The following is an 11336-nucleotide window of genomic DNA, read 5'->3' as shown; positions in this document are numbered from 1 at the left end:
GAGGTTAACGTAGTAGTTTCTGCTAGAGTATTGTTTATGTGATTGTAAAATTGCGACTTCTAAGGGCTGGGGATTTAGCTCAGTGGAATAAGCGCCTGCCTGGCAAGTGTGAGGTCATGAGTTTGATTCCTGGTACCAAAAGAAAGAAAGAAAGAAAAGAAATGACCCAAAATTGCAACTTCTAGACTACAATGGAGGTTCCAAAGTGTGGTTTTAAAACCTGAGAGAGAAAAAAAAGGAGGGGGGGGACCTGAAAGGGACCCCCCTCTATTTCCCGTACCAGTCCCCACCTAGAGAAGACTGGACACCCACCAAGATATGTCACAGCCGGATGTGGTGGTACAGGCCTGTAATTCAGGCACTCTAGGAGGCTGAGGCAGGAGGATTGAAAGTTCAAGTCCAGCTTGGTCAAGTTAGTAACTAAGCAAGACCCTGTCTTGATGATGATGATGATGATGATGATTACAGACCTGGGATGTTCTGTAATCCCAGTGTGAAGGGCCTGACGTCAGCCCTCAGCATGAAGAGGAAAAGAAGGAAGGCCACAGCAGTTTGAGCAGAGGCAGTCATATGAATTCAGGTGTCTAGCACTAAACCAAATAGTCAAAAGATTCATGTAATGTATTACAAAGAAGGAAAGAAAGAAAAAGTAGGCCGCTCATCCTCTAACTTTTGTTTTGGAAAGGGTAGTAGTTTTGCATCAAGCACACTGTTTGCATTGTTTCAGTTAACATATTCTAAACTCACTTTTGATTTCTCATATAATTATGTATAGACACATTTGTCTCTTGTTATCTGTGGTGAATGCAGGTTTCCACAGATAATACAAATTTTGGATGTGTTTGAACCCTTATTTGGATAGACTGCATCACGTATTTTAAAACATCTCTAGCTGACATTCTACCTAAGACAATGCAAGTGTCATATAAATAGTTGTTTTTACTCTTTAAGAAATAACAACTGTGCAGGCTCAAGTCAGATGCTTTTTCTTTCAGTACAGTAAGTCTCAGGCTCATGAACATTCGATTTGCAGACTTTCGCAGGTGTGCTGTATAAGATTCACAAGTGTAGTGTTTAAAACTAACTTTGTTGGATTGTGAGTGGATCAGACTTACAAATGTTCTCCAGGAATGGAACTCATTCATAAATCAGGGTGCACTGTTCTGGGGATTGAACCCGGGGCCTTTGTACTAAGCTACATTTTCAATTCTTTTTTTATTTTTTATTTTGAGACTGGATCTCACTAAGTTGAGAAATTGCCCAGGCTGGGCTCAAACACCATCCTCCTGGCTCAGCCTTCCAGACTGCTGGATTACAGGTGCCCACACCTAGCCCCAGAGCAGTTTTCTTCCTGATCAATTTCTTCCTGTGGTGGTTTGGGTCCAAAGGTGCAGAACCCATGGACACAGAGGTGACTGTGTCAACCCTCACCCACACGCTGAGCCCTCAGTGCCAAGTATAAAGGGACTCTGCAGTCAGAGTTTGAGAGTCCCTGCCGCAGCGCCAGGCTTCAGCTGGAGCCAGCGTCGCACACAGCAGCACGCTTTGTGGTGCTTCTAGGAGTGGCTCTGCACCTCCTGAGCTGATCTGGGAATTTATGATGGCCACGGTCAGGTTCACCAGCAGGCATGATTCCATCAGCTACTCCTGCGAAGGTCCCGTCGCCTACTGCTTGTCTTGTGCCCATTCAGAAAGTTGCAATTAAAATACTCACTGGAAGGGCCTGCGTTTGGCGTGTGCATGGCCTTAGGTTTGATCCCAGCAGCACAAAAATAGATACAATTTTAAAACTCATCAGAAAAGGCTTAAAACCCTTTGAATATACAACAGAGGCATCTAAACTCAAAAAACTAGGGCTTTGAGTAGCCAATGTCATATTCCACACAGTGGTCCAGCCCAACTTTATCAACTGTTCCTTTGCTACTGGAAACATACGTTATATCCTATTTTAAATAACTGAAAATAGAAATATTTGTTATAAATAATATCTTAATGCACATCTTTAAATCAAACTCTTTTCTGCATCTCTATCCTTAGATTTTTTTTTTTTTTTTTTTTTTGGTGGAACCCCTGGGTTCCCCACTGAACTACATCCTGGCCTGTTTTGATTTTGACATGGTCTCACTAAGTTGCTGAATTGCCCAGCTGGGGCTCAGACTTGCCATCCTCCCTCTCAGCCTCCCAGAGCAGTGAAATTACAGGCATGGCCCACTGTCCAGCAATTTGGTTTGGTATCTTCTTAAACACTCCCAAATCGATTTCCTAGAGAGCTTGTTCTGCCTCACACTCTTGTGAGAAAGCCAATTTTATGATAGCCCTTGTAAATTTAATTCTTTACATATTTCATTTCTGCATTCTGAATAAAAATACCACATGATGCTCCTTGCAGGTTTTCTTTCTTTTTGTGTTCCAGAATTGCAGCTGAAACCCAAAGTCCCTGCCACAAGATGTTAAGAACCTATACTCTATGTTTGAGTATAAGTCCAGATCATGCTGAGTTCATCATCTGAGACCTTAAACCTGTTCTGTTTTACTTTGTACAGTTTGGGTGACATCTTTTAAAACATGTCAACTTGAAAGGAAAAAAAATGCCAGTTATTTCAATATGACTTTCTATAACTTTCCTTCTGTGTGAACATTTTAAAGCTTTTTATACATCACTGTTTTCTAGGGTTTGGTCTAAGAAATTAATGTGTTAATTATTTTTGACACACCCAAGCAGACTGAAAATCAGACAGAAAAGCTATTTGTTCTGACCAGTATCACCTACTCTACATTTCCTTTAGAGGGGAGAGAACACTTGAATAGAGTACAGTCAAATTTTGTAGGTGGTACAGAAATCACTGAATATGCCTGTAATCGCAGCACTTAGAGGCTGAGGCAGGAGGATTGCCAAGAGTTTGAGGCCAGCCTGGGCTATGTAGTGAGTTCAAGGTCAGCCTGAAATACCTAGCAAGAGTCTGTCTTAAAACAAAACCAAAACAAAAGCAACTAGAAATCACTGAATGCTACTGATTTTTCTAATAACACGGGATTTGGTCTTTTCTTTCTATAGTACCTGGGAAAAACCTATATTATGTTGCATTTTCTTGTCTAAGTTTCAATTACATTTGTACTTCATCTTTGTGAATTTTTTTTATTTCTCTATATGGGGAAGGATCCTGTGGCATATATTAGTAAATTTAAAGGCATAAATTTAATAAAATCAGAATTCCAGCAAAGAAGGTAGGCAAATAAAGATTTGAACAACTGCTGTTAGGATTGAACCAGGGCCTTTGCCCTGAACTATATCCCAAGGCCTTTAAAAAATTAAAAAGATAAACACATAGTTTTGCTAAATTGACCAGGTTGGGCTCAAATTTGGAATCCTCCTGCCTCAGCCTCCTAGACAGTGTTAGGATTACAGGCTTTTGCCACCACACCCAGAACATCTGCTGCTCTGTGTGAAGATCTGAGACCTAAAGACAAAAATAATTAAAACTTCTCAAAATATTATTTTTTTAAAAAATATTATTTTTAGATTATCAAATGGAGGCCCATTTTTCATGTAATATTACTAATTAGCTTAGAAACTAACCTAAAGCACTAACCACCTTGAAAAGGTTGCTGGCCCAGACCAGACACTTTAGCCAGGAAAAGCCTCAGCAGGAATTAGGGAGCTCCTGCCTCCCCCGCCCTTAAGAATTTACCTGTAACCCTACACCCCTGCGCTTAGTAACCTACCTCTGGCGCCCAAACGTGTGCCAATGGGCTACTTGTGCATCCCTAATACCCGCTAGGTTCCACCCCAGACCGAGGCTACTTATGTGCCTCACTCCACGTGTTCCAGAGAGAGTGTTTCAGAGAGAGATCGCCGGCCCCGGGGTGGAGATGCTGTGCCCCGGGGGCCGGGGGGTCTCTCCCCGCATTCCCAAAATAAAGGTTACTTATATTTTATACTTCTTATCTTTGCAGCCACCGCTGGCCACTCCCACTCCACTCCTTCCACTCCAGTCCTTCCCTTCTTCCTCTTCTCAGACCTAACACACCTCACATCGGCTATGGTCTACACTGACAAGAAAAGATCATTCCCACAGAGGATACGTTTTCAGAAGTGATGGTGGTACACAGTGTAATCTCAGGACTCAGGAGGCTAAAGCAGAAAGCTCTCCGTGAGTTCAAGGCCAACCTGGGCTACATAAACAAGTTCAAGGCCAGCCTGAACTACATAGAAGGACTTTGTCTCAAAAAACAAACTACTAATAAGTAATATAGTATCATATATATATAAGCAAAAGAACTAAAGAGACTAAAGTAATGTACTTCATAGATAGATCCATGGATGTAATTTTTTTAAGTATTGGTGTTGAACCCAGGGCTTTGAACTGAGCTACATCCCAAGCCATTTTTTGTTTTTATTTTGAATCAGGGCCTTCCTTAGCCACTGAATTGCTAGGATGAAATGTATTTTTATGAAGGAGAAACAAGTCAAACTCACGTAATAGATTTCAAGTATTTTTCATACTGAGGATAAGAAATGTTTTCAGGCTAAGAAAATGAATTTGTTCCCTCAAATATGACTGTTTCTTCTCTCCCTAATTCTTGGATGTGTGTGTCTTAGAATTCTGAATTATAAAGCATTGAGGATTTTCTCTTTTTTTAAATTAATTTTGTCGGTACATTTTAAATATACACACAGGATCACATTCATCCCAGGGAATGTGTACCTGTGCACGATGCACCTTGAATCTTCTCTTTTCCCCAATCTCCTGGCCTCCCTTCAACCCTTCCCCACTTATTTACAAAAGCTTTGTTTCCATTTCATTCATTTTCTCCTTTCTTTCTTTCCTTTCTTCTCCCCATGGAACTTTTTAGTGGATGTTGTTTCCCGGTGAATAACTTTAAGCATTTCACAGCCAGTGCTGGTGTTTACTTGCTTGCAGGGGCTGCGCCTCTGTCCTCGCTCTCCTGGGGTTCTGTCCTTCCTTCCTTCCTTCCTTCCTACAGCAGCACACAGAGCCGGTCCTGCAGCCTCCCTCTGAGTCCTCGCACTTACACCCCCCTTTGCCTGTTGCTGTGGACACTGGCGGTTTGTTACTTGTGGTTGCTCTGCAGTGAGGTGGGCAGGCTGGGCTGGGGACAGTGGGAGGTGGCTGGACAGGAGTGTGGGGACTACGTGGGCGCTGTGAAGGGGGAATAATGGAGATGAGAAGAGGTCGATGCGGGGTCTGATTCTATTGGGGTCCTTGAAGTTTAGTTGAAAGATCAGTATTGACAGTTCTCAGAGGACATTTATGGGGCAAAAGGGAAGAAAGAGTTAGAGGTAAATGAAAAGAGAGAGAAAAAAAGAGAAAAAAATTTGCGGAAAAATAAGAAACAAGAGAAGTTTGGCGAAAAGATGTGGATAAAGACAGGAGGATAGGGCTAGGGATTTAGCTCAGTGGCATAAGTACCTGCCTGGCAAGTGCAAGGTCATGAGTTCAATCGCTGGTACAAAACAAAACAGACAGGAGGGGAGAATTCCCTTAGCCACTAGGAACTATATTGGAAGAGAAAGGCAACAGGAAGAGAAGCACATAAACAGACATGCTGATATTAGAAAAAAGGAGAAAGTACTGACTAGAAGTGGGAGGATGGATACAGAAGCTGCGTGCTTCCCAGGCTGGTCCTTGGGCCTGGCCGGGCAGAAATCAGGTGCCTTGAGCCAGAGACGGGAGCCACACAGCTGGAGGAGGACCAGAAAGCCAGGCCCCACATCCTGCAGACCCCGGGAGAGCAGGCACAAGGCCCAGGGTATCCAGACCCTGCAGAACACAGCATGGAAAACACAGAAGAAACGGACAGATTCCTAGTTAGGTACGAATTACCAAAGTTGAATCAAGAAGATACAAAATTTCTACATAACAACAACTTCAGTCTGTGAAATTCAGAATGTCATTAAAAACTTACCAAGAAAGAAAAGCCCAAGTCCTGATGAATTCTACAAGAAATTTAGAAATAATCTACTGTCATTACTCCTCAAAGTCTTTAATGTAATTGAAAGGAAAGCAATATTCCTAAATCACTCCTGGAGGCAAATATTAGCCTAATACCAAAATCAGAGAAAGACCCAACCAAAAAAGAGAACTGCAAGCCAGACTCCTTAATGAACTCTGCCATAAAATTCCCTAGTAAGATACTAGCAAACAGAATGCTGCAAGATTATACACCAGAATCAAGTAGGATTCACCCCAAGAATGCAGAGATGGCTCAACATGTACAAATCAATAGGTGTAATACACCACACTAAGAGAGCCAAGGACAAAAGCACATGATCATCTCAATAGGTGCAGAAAACCTTCTGACAAAATCCAAAACTCATTCATGATAAAAACCCTACAGAAAATTGGAAAAGATGGTCTTTATCTCAATCTGATAAGAGCCATGTATGACAGACCAACAACCAGTATTATATTATATGAAATGGACAAACTCTGAAAGTTTTCACTGTAAAATCAGGGAGAAGGATGTCCATTATCACCACTCCTATTCAGTATATCTCTGGAAATATTAGCCTGAACCATTAGACAAGAGACAGACATAAAAACTATAAGAATATGAAAGTAAGAACATGTCATTATTTGCAGCTGACACGATTCTTTACATAAAAGTCCTCAAAAACTTTACCAAGACTTGTAGATTTAATAACCCAATTGAGTCAGGTTACTGGATACAAAGTCAATACTCAAAAATCAATTACACTTCTGTGTACACATAACAAACTCACTGAGGAAGAAGTTGGAGAACACCTTTTTTGCTTAGAACACTTTTCACAGAATTAAAAAAAAATGAGGTGCTTAGAAATTAATCCAACAAGTAAAAGATCTCTAATTCAAAACTACAGTACTCTGAAAAGGAGGTTAAAGATATCACAAAAGGGAAAGACATTTGTCCTCCTTAGGTAGGAAGAAGTAATATATTGTAAATGGCTGTACTCCCAAATTTGCTATTTAGATTTAATGCAATCCCAATTAAAATGCCATTAACATACCTTACAGAATTACCAAAAATAATCCTAACATTCACTTGGAAGAAAAGACCTACAATAGCAAAAGCAATTCTAGGCAACAAATGTAAGGGAGGAGAAATCACAATCCCTGACTTGAAATTATACTACAGAGCTGCTGTGATAAAAACAGCATGGTATTAGCCAAAAAACAGATCAGAGGATCAGTGGAACAGATTTAGAATATGCAGAAAGATCTCCAAACACACTCAGCCACCTTATATTTGACAAAGAGGCCAAACACATTCATTGGAAGAAAGACAGCCTCTTTAATAAATGATGCTGGAAAAACTGGCTGTACACATGCCAAGGACCAAAACTAGACCCATGTACAAAACTAAATTCAAAATGAATCAAAATTTTAATTGTTAAAACGAAACTCTAGGAGTCTTTCGGCGATGGCCTCTAATTTTAAAAAAGCAAACATGGCATCAAGTGCCCAGAGAAAAAGGATTGAATCCTAAGCCAGAGCTGACTGAAGAGCAGAAACAGGAAATCCGGGAAGCTTTTGATCTCTTTGATGCAGATGGGACAGGGACCATCGATGTAAAGGAACTAAAGGTGGCAACGAGAGTCGTGGGCTTGGAGCCCAAGAAAGAAGAAATCAAGAAAATGATAAGTGAAATTGATAAGGAAGGGACAGGCAAAATGAACTTCAGTGACTTTCTGACTGTCATGACTCAGAAGATGTCTGAGAAAGACACCAAGGAAGAAATCCGGAAAGCTTTCAAGCTCTTCGATGATGATGAAACCGGGAAAGTATCGTTTAAAAATCTGAAGTGTGTGGCCAAGGAGCTGGACGAGAACCTGACGGATGGGGAGCTGCAGGAGATGACTGACGAAGCCCATCCCTGATGGAGATGATGGAGTTCCTGCAGGAGTCCTGCGCATCATGAAGAAGACTAGATTAGTGCCTGCTGTCCCACGACATCTGGCTCCCCGTTACCCAACACCACTGCAGCCATGACCTCAAATCTGTTTTGCACTTTTGGAAGTGTTCTTTGATATTAAATTTCTTTGTAAAGTGATCTGCTGATTACTTTAATTCTTGAAAGCAGAATGAGGCAACATCTGAGTAGGGGTAAGGGTCTTGGGGGTCGCCCACCTGCCGTTTCTCCTGGCCTCGCCACACTCTTGTCAGTTTCTGCACAAACGCGGAGCAACTTCCCAGCTAAGCACACGCGTGGTTGGGTCACCACTGGCCATGGTCCCTTCTCCGTGGTCCCCCTGCTCACCCGAAGCCCAAGTGCCATGTTCTCTTTTCCAAAACCCAGTGAACCCTTGTGCTGGCATTTGGATGTGTGTTACTGCTGTTTTGTCTTAAAAATAAAACTTCTCAGTTTGAAAAAAAAAAAATGAAACTCTAAATCTGCTGGAAGAGACACTGAAAACGTAAATAAAATGCAAATTATACAAGAGGTACGATGAAATCGAAAGAAATTGCTCAAAAGGAAAGGTGAACTGTGGAGGTGGGAGGAGCAAAGGAAAGAGACAAGAAGCATAAAATGGAAACAAAGGTTCAAAAATGAGGGGAAGAGGGGTTGACGGGAGGAGAGAGGAATGGGAGGGGAAAAAGACAAAGGAAGGCATATTATGTACAAGTGCAGATTTCCCGCGAGGAATGTGATCATTGTATTTACCTAAATTGTATCAATAAAATTAAATACAGAAAAAATTAAAGAAACGAGAGGACGAACCAGATAAGGAAAGCTGCAAAATAGAAAAAAAAACCCTAAAATTTAAAAACTAAAATAAAAATGAATATAATAGAATAAAAAATAATAAAAGAAAGTTTCCCTTTTTTCCCCCAGCCTCGACTAAGGCGCAAAGCTCGAGCCCGGATGTACCTCTGGTCCTGCAGGAAGTCAGGCATCGCCGCCGCCGCTGGGGTGCTGGGAGCAGGCGTCCGGTTACCATGACGACAAGGCGCCGCGGGGCTTGCGAGCTGCGCTCGGGCTGAAGCTGCCTGGCTCGGGAGCCTGCTCCCCAGCGGTTGGCCACGCCCCGGGAACTGCACGGCCAGCCTGGCTCTGAGACCCGGTTCAGGTGCTCCAATCCCGCCCCGGCCCGGCTGGAGGCCACCTGGAGACGGCGCCCGCGTGTGGCCTGCTGGTTCTCACTGCCGCTGCTTCTCACCCCAGTGCGGGCCTCCGTGAGCCAAAGGTTCCAGCTCGCCCGTCTTCCAGCAGGCAGCCGCACCCTGGTCCCCCGGGTCCTCCTCTGTCCCCACCACCACCTGATTCCTTCAGGTTCACCTGATGACCTCCTCTCACCGTGGCTCCTCTCCAAACTACTGTTCTCCAGACTCTGGAAGCTTTGTCCGGAGCAGCTGATGTGCTGGCGCTCGCGCTTCCATCTGCCGGTGTCTAGGTTGAGGGTTTTTGCATCTATATTTGTTAAAGACATTGATCAATAGCTCTTTCTCTCTCTTTTTACCTTGGATCCTTGTCTGGTTTTTGAATCTGAGTAGTGCTGGCTTGCAGGAATGACTTTGGGAGTTTTCTTTCTCTTTTAATTTCATTAAAGAGTTTGAGGAGTATTGATGTTTTTATAGATGTAGGAGATGATTTGAGTGACTCCCCTTGAAAGCAGAACAATTGCATTCATTATTGATTATATTGAGACATTTCCATATACCGATATGTACAGAGCAGACTATGGTATTTCCTTCCGTCTTCAGTTGGCTCTAAATATTGCAAATAAGGCTAGCCAGGTACTAGTACATAATGTCTAAAGCCACTCTGACGTCTCCTGTTTCCTCCAATAGTGCTTTCTGTAAAAGATATGAGCACAGCAGGGTGGCAGAGCCAGTCTGCTCCAGGAATGTCACAAAGCCTCCTGGGTATGAGCCTCAAAATAAAGAGGCTATGAGTCTGTAGGAAACAAAAGTTTCCATATCAGAAACTGAAACAACAGCCTCCAGAAACAATTCAGTTGCTACCTTCATTGAATTATGCAGGTTGATTCTTCTCCCTGCATTTTGCAGAGATGCTGTTCTCCCCACCTGGCTACCGAGCTCAAGTTACTCACATAGTTCCCGCCATCCTCGCTGTCACTCATCCTCGAGCCACCCCCTTCTTCATGAGATAAAAATTCTCGGAGAGGCCTTGGATCAGGAGCTTCGTCCACACATCCTCACAGGGATTGGGCTTAGGACCTCTTGGCCCCCTTAATTTCGAATCTGTTTTGGTGTCTATACTCTTGCCATGGGTTGCAATTGGAGATGGTAGATTGGAATTAACTTGCCAGAATTCCAATAACATCTCAATGGGATTGTAAATAATAACTTTTTGGATTGTGAGGAAGACTGGAAAAGGACATGCTTGGATTACCATGCTCAATAGGAATCTATCCATTTCTTCTGAATTCTCCGTTTTATAGGTGCACAGGTTGGTGAAGTAGTTGTTAATGATGTTTTTTATTTTGACAGTTCTGTTGGAGAATGTTGAAGCTGAGTAGACGTGCAGGGCTGTAGCGTGGCCCAGGGCATGACTGAACTGAGAAGGAGGAGATGCCTCAGAGGGCAAGACAGGCCAAAGCTGAGGCCATCTGGAGGCCTTCTGGGTAGTTTTCCTTAATTAGCATCCTCTGTTGCTCTGAGGGGTCCTTGGACCCCTCCCACAATCCTGCTCAGGTCCCTCCATTCTCCACTTCGCTCCTTGCTTGTTCTGATTACATGTAGGCTGCCCAGAGTCATTCGGCTGGGCCGGCCAGCAGAGTTACAAGCTCTGCCGAGGAGGATTTCACTCTTCTTGCAGCCTCCAAGACCATGCTGCTTGTCTCATTCCTTTGAGCTTTCACCATGTACCCGTTTGGGGGTCTAGGTGCAGACCCCAAGAAGTGCTTATTGTGATTTTACCTTTTTCAATTCTGATTGCATTGATTTGAGTGTTTTTTTCTCTTTTGGCTAATGGTTTCTCTATTTGTATACTGCTTCGGAGAAAGTTCTTGGATTCATTGTATATATATATATATATATATATATATATGGTCTCAATTTCATTGATTTTTTTTTTTTTTGCTCTGATCTTTTTTTTTTTTTTTTTTGGTCTTTTTTCCTTTTTATTGGTACCAGGGATTGAACTCACAACTGCCTGCTTGCAAGGCAGACGCTTATGCCGCTGAGCTAAATCCCCAGCCCCTGCTCTGATCTTTTTAATTGCCTTCCTTGTATTAGGTTTGGATTTTAATTGTTTTGTATTTCTAAGACCTTCAGATGAATCGTTAGGATATTTATTTGGGATTGCTCTATTTTTGTGATGTGGGCATTCACAGCTATAAACTTTCCTCTTAGGACTGCTTAGATTGTATA

General features: G+C 42.6%; 1 pseudogene; it reads left to right on the top strand.

Annotated features, from left to right (window-relative positions):
• Nucleotides 1-7407: 7407 nt before the first annotated feature.
• LOC100725684 (centrin-2-like) lies at nt 7408-7991 on the top strand (annotated as a pseudogene).
• The last annotated feature ends 3345 nt before the right edge of the window (nt 7992-11336 follow it).

The sequence above is a fragment of the Cavia porcellus genome, unplaced genomic scaffold, assembly GCF_034190915.1.
Source record: "Cavia porcellus strain 051 isolate PalLab524CR breed Dunkin Hartley unplaced genomic scaffold, mCavPor4.1 scaffold_21, whole genome shotgun sequence".
NCBI lineage: Eukaryota > Metazoa > Chordata > Mammalia > Rodentia > Caviidae > Cavia > Cavia porcellus.
Note: the sequence above shows the minus strand (reverse complement) of the source record. Positions and strands in the feature narration are given on the sequence as shown.